General features: G+C 34.8%; 1 long non-coding RNA gene across 1 annotated transcript in view; it reads left to right on the top strand.

The window, feature by feature from the left end:
* The window catches only part of LOC112477920, a 16,122-nt gene extending 10,391 nt beyond the window's left edge, over window positions 1-5,731 (top strand). Inside the window, exons 2-3 of the long non-coding RNA XR_003045680.1 lie at window positions 4,288-4,522; window positions 5,295-5,731. This is a non-coding gene — a long non-coding RNA (uncharacterized LOC112477920). The remainder of the gene's footprint in view (window positions 1-4,287; window positions 4,523-5,294) is intronic.
* Window positions 5,732-5,782: the final 51 nt, after the last annotated feature.

Here is a 5,782-nt window from a genome sequence, read left to right as displayed (position 1 = left end):
CCAGGCCTGTACCCCAAGGAACAGGCTGGAGACTGCCCTACCCACAGGCATTCTGTCTAGCCTTTCTTAAGACTGAAGCCTCACTTTGATCTTTATATCTTTTTATTAAACTGAAATCACCTATAGATGACAACATGTCTCCCTAACACTGGGCATCATTTCTGCCTGTACTTTATCTAGATTGGGCATCTTGGTTACTGATATAGAGATAAATTCAAATTGGGATCTTGCAATATTTAAGACTTGTCTTAGTTCTGTCTGCATCAACAGATGCCATATACTGTCGACTTAAACAATAAACATTTATGAACATTCAGGAGTTCTGGAGGCTAGAAATGTAAGGTCAGGGTCCCAGCATGGTTGGGTCTTGCTGAAAGCCCTCTTCCTAGTTTACAGACAGCCACCTTTTTGCTGTATCCTCACATGACAAAGTGAGAGCTTTGGTCTTTTCAGCCTCTAATAATGGAAACAATTTCATCATGGGGGCTCCATCCTCATCATGATCTCATCTAAATTAATTATCTCTCAACAGTCCATCATATCCAAATACCATAACATTGAAGATGAGGATTTCAGCATATGGATTTTGGACAGACACAAATATTCAGTCAATAGCAGGACTTGATTATTGCTACTTGTCATTCTTCACTTTTCACTTTTCTATTGTGGAGAGGCAGCCACCTGTGCTTTTTACTATTATTTAATTTTAATTCTGTACATAAGCCCATCTGTAACCATCTTCTGTCACTTCTGGGTTGCCTTTTCATTCTATTAATTATGTTATTCTAATTTTACCCAAGTCCTATGAAGAGGTAGCTTCTATCAATCTTGTGGGTCTCACCTCAGATATAAAGTCCTCAGAAGGATCTTCTTCAGGATTATGCCAATGAAACATTTTAAGCAGAGATAGAGTATGATTAGATTTACATTTTTAGACGATCATTCACGCTATTGTGTAGGTAAGAGATCAGTTAACATATTCTTCAAAAATTCTTAAAGACATCTTGGTTGATTCTGGTTTAAGATTGTGGCAACAAAGAAGAAAGTAGACAGAGCCTAGATATATTTAACAATAAAACCTGAGAGTTGATAGATTAAATGTGAGAGATCACAAGAGAGGGTGGTAGCATGTCTGCCTCTAAGATTTTTGGCGTAAGTATTTGGGTAGATGATGGTGCCATTCAAACCAAATTCCATGTTCAGCATTTTTCAATACTTCCCCAAATCATTCAGGATGACGTATAAATTTCTTAGTTCTTGGAAATGTTTTTAGATCTATTTCCTGTTAATATCTTAATCTCTACTCTTGTTGCTCAACCACCAAGTTTCTTTCATTGAAGTTACTATATTACAAATGACGCAGTGCATGTGTAATCTGGCCACTTAAAAAACCTTGGTTTTCCTGAAACTCATTATGCTGTTTCCCCTATGCCTTTTTTTTTTCATTGAATTTCAAGGCTCAGATCAGGTATTATCTCCTCTGGGATAAAGATGCTGGCCCTTTCAGTATGGCTTAGGTTTTTGAGGCACACTCTGTACAACTCTGCTATTCCACTCTATAATTGTAGGGTAATTACTATTTTATTGTTTTGCTTTTCAATTAGGCTTCAAGTTTCATAAAGTCAGGGAACAGATTTCATTTGTACTTGTATCATTAAGACAGCATACAATAGGCGTTCACTATAACATTTAATTGAATAAATGACTACGTGGATAGATGAAAAATACTTCTTGCTCAGAAAGATAAAGCAAGATTTCGTAGAATAATTGCATGGCTTTGAATTAGATTCTTCACTCTTGAGTAAGGACAGAATTGAGACAGGTATTGATATTGGCAAAGATCAAGCAACAAGTACATAAGCCCTGAGTTCCTGAGTGAATAAAGGGTGAATGAGAAGGCAGGAATTGCTGCTGGACAGAAGAGTTTGAGTAATAGCCAAGAAGCAATATGGTATAGAATCTGTTTGGCTAATTGTGAGAGATCCATTTTGGTTGAAGCTTAGGCTGACTGACGGGGATAGTAGAAACACAAAGGTCCTCAAGTGGCAGGCTCAGCATTTTGGTTTTGTTAAATAAAAGAATAATGGCACTACCAAAATTGCAATTTTTTATAAGATTTAATAAGATCCTGAGTGATGAGATTTGATGATAATGGAATACTAGAACAATCATAAAATCAAATGTTTATAGAGACAAGCAGGTTGGTGGATTCTCACTTGGCACCCTCTGGAAGAAAACACTTAATGTCTTCTTTGTTCCTAAAAGAATATCTTACTTTATAAGTTAACTATTGATCTAATATGAAGCATGTGGAAGGGGAGGAGAAAGGGAAGTGCATAATCATTGGTCAGAAGGAAGTGTTAGACTTCAGCTAGTTATAAAATGGACCTACCATGCTTATGTTTATATGATCACTAGCATTTTAAATTCTGCCCAGAGCACTGGAAAACAGAATCATTGTACTTACCATAACACACTGTATCCAGGAGGTCTCTTAAATAATTCAAATAGTCTTGTATAATTAGAATATTTAATTCACCTGGTGTCTTGATTGTTAAAATATTAGATTACTTGTGTCCTTGTATTTCAGATCACATGATCTGGTGCTTTGAAGTCATCACTGGAAATTTAGCTCTAATTGAACTGGTGGTATCCAGGGAGATGTTCTTGGGTAAATCCATTTCATTTTTGCTTTCTTCACAGGGTTTGATTTTGTTCTTCTGTGTCATTGGAAATGACAGGTTGCCTTGCCTCCATTTCTTTCCAAACTCATGTCCTAAGATTTGAAACATATATTTTTTAAAGTTACAAGGAGGTTATTCAAGCTTCTATTTATGGGGCCCTAAACAACGGAATAGAAAGTTCAAACTGGTCTCAAATTCTTTCTGGGCTCCAAGGTCTCTAGCCCATTATAGGCACCCACTAATGATACTCCTTTGCCTTTATTTGGCATGCAAAGTCCTCCTTGTTGGAGAAAACAAGAAGAATGGTAGTAGTATTTTGTAATTATTCAAGAATTTAATTCTGTATCTCACTTAAAAAACAAATCAAAGCAAAACAAAACTAAACAGTATTCAATTAGTTTTGCTCTCTACTGAGACTGGTGATTCTCCTTTGTAAATGGATTAGAATATTGCTGACTTCAAGAACTTAGCCTAGTAAGTATTTTATAATCAATAGTTCCTAATAATGTGTTATATTCTTAAATAAATAAAATTCTAAAGAAATATTTATGAACTGATATTTCCCTTTATCCACTCATATCTTGCTGTTATTAAGATTATTTGTCACCAGATACTGACTATAAAAATATCAGTGCTTAAAAGGCTTTGCTAATTATAATAGTGTATTATTTAAAGTCTATTCTAGCTTCCTATGTAGACAGCCTAGTTAAGCATGACTATGTCTGAGGCTTTCTCTATAGATTAGGCAAAGACATTAATGCTAAAATAAACTACAATGAAGAATGTTTTTTTTTCTTTTTAATTTATAGTAGGCAGAGCTTGAAGAGATGAGCTAAAATAAGGGTAAACAATTTCAAGATATTTAGATTGGAATTGTTGGACAATTGAATAGAGAGAAAAAGTTGGAATGCTATACCTTTCTCTTTCCACCCCCTAGTCAGATCCCAAGGAAGTTATATAGTGTGCGTGTGGATTTAAAGGCAGTGATGAATGAGAAGGTATCCTGTCAAGCTAGTTGGTAGAACCAGATTAAGGTCAGAAAGGCTGGTACTAACTCAGCAGAACTGAGTGGTGATGGGAAAGCTGTAAAGGCCAGGAAGCATTTATCCTAATACATGTGGCCATTGGTTCTGAAATAAAATCAAGAGATTCTGTAAAACTTACTTGTTACTAAACATTTTCTTAGAAACTAACCATGTCTAGAGACTCGTAACAGCCATCTAAGCTCATAAATTATTATATATGTCATATAAGCCATTGATTAACACAGGAAAAAGATAAGGCAAGTGTTTAGAAAAATGCACAGCCATTACATGGAGATATATATTTTTCCAAAACCAGTGCTTATCTTATTTAAGATAGTTTGGAACTATCGACAAGCTACTTTAATGAGATTACTTTTTGAAGGAAACAAGTTCAGTAAATCGCTTTGTTTTTCTTCAGTTCCTTTCATCCTCCATGTAAAATTTTAACCACGATGGAAGGAGAGAATCTCTGGTCCTAAAAATTCAACAAATTTCTTATCCACAGATACAGGTAAATGGAAACTATGACTCTTCAATAACAACATTAGTTATTGTGGTTTGTTTTTAATTTGTTACAGACTCAGATAAAAAGACGTTGCAAAGTATTTCTGTGCTTGTGCATTTGCTTCAAGGACATGGAGAAGCAAATCTTAAAGCAATATGATCTGATCAAGAAACAGCTGGAAATGGCAGCAACCTGATATGGAGCAATCAAGAATTGAAGGTTTATTTTGAATGAGAGGTGTTGTCCAACTGTGAGACTGAGCGATTGCAGCTGCGAATAAGTGCTAACACAATCAATAGTGACTCCAGGTATGAAGTTATTGAGAACCTGTCTCATTTCATGTCTCTTTCTGCTGCTACATTCACATTGCATCCGTAGATTGCAATACTGTCTGTAGAGGAAGAAAAAAAGTTCTTCAATTTATCCTTATTTTTAATAACAGCTTCTGAGCTGTCATGATTTGAAATTACAATGAAAAAATGGCTTTTTTTAGAAAAAAGAAACAATATTATTTCAAAGCCAAATTGTATATTTGACAGATAAGAATGCCTCATTATTAAATGGTCTTTAATATACATCACCTCTACAATCTGCCATCAATTTTTATATTAGTTGTTCTCTATTTTCTGTACTTGCATAGCTATGGGCAAAGTCAGTTCGTTCTTGCTGGTCCCTACTACTGTTATTATTTTATTGATATAGACCATAGAAGCTGCTCAATAAATATTGTTGAATGATCTACAATTCCAACAGTTTATATTTGGATACTGCTTTAGGAGTTTGCAAAGCACTTTAACATAACTTATTTAATTAAACTTCAAAGCAACACAAATATATTATCGAAAATGTGTTTTTATGCCTCATTATTTTATAACCATACTTCATGTATTGCACACACCTATCACAGACACTTAAAGACAGACACATGGCTATATAAGCAATATTCCCCAAACTTATGCTTTGTTTAGGATTTCCTTATGAATGTAATTTTTTAAAAGTAAAAACCTTCCTCCTTTTTATGTTACAAAAAAGACTATTTGATGATTCAAAAATCTTTCTTTTTTTCCTTTTCTTTTTCAGTTCTTATAACTCTGTAACGACACTGATGGGGTCACTTACCACACAGAATACAAACATAAATAAGATGAATTTTCGAACTCAGCGAGATCAAAATTCATTTGTTTGCTTCACCTACTCCTTCCCAACTAGCATTCTCACTAGACAATTTCAGTTGGAAAAAAAGGCACTTATCTTAGAACCTTAGGAGGTAAGCTGGAGCTGGGCAGCTTTTACAGTTTTTGGAACGGTTGAGACTATGCTTAGATATAAAGCACTCTTTTTCATGTAGTTACCGTTATAATGCAAAGTGAAGAAGCAAATCATTCAGAGCACAATCAGTGAGTCCGGGGTATTGAAACATTCCTCTTAGCAATATCGAGTTACTTTATTTGTTCATGAAGTACTTGAAAGTTGAGAAAGAACAGCAGGCCTTCAAGAGAGAGCAGAGAAAGAGTTGGCTCCCAATGCTTTCATTACCAAAAGAGGGTGTTAAAATGCATAGAAATGTT

The sequence above is a fragment of the Pteropus alecto genome, unplaced genomic scaffold (genome assembly GCF_000325575.1).
Source record: "Pteropus alecto unplaced genomic scaffold, ASM32557v1 scaffold131, whole genome shotgun sequence".
Taxonomy (NCBI): Eukaryota; Metazoa; Chordata; class Mammalia; order Chiroptera; family Pteropodidae; genus Pteropus; species Pteropus alecto.
Note: the sequence above shows the minus strand (reverse complement) of the source record. Positions and strands in the feature narration are given on the sequence as shown.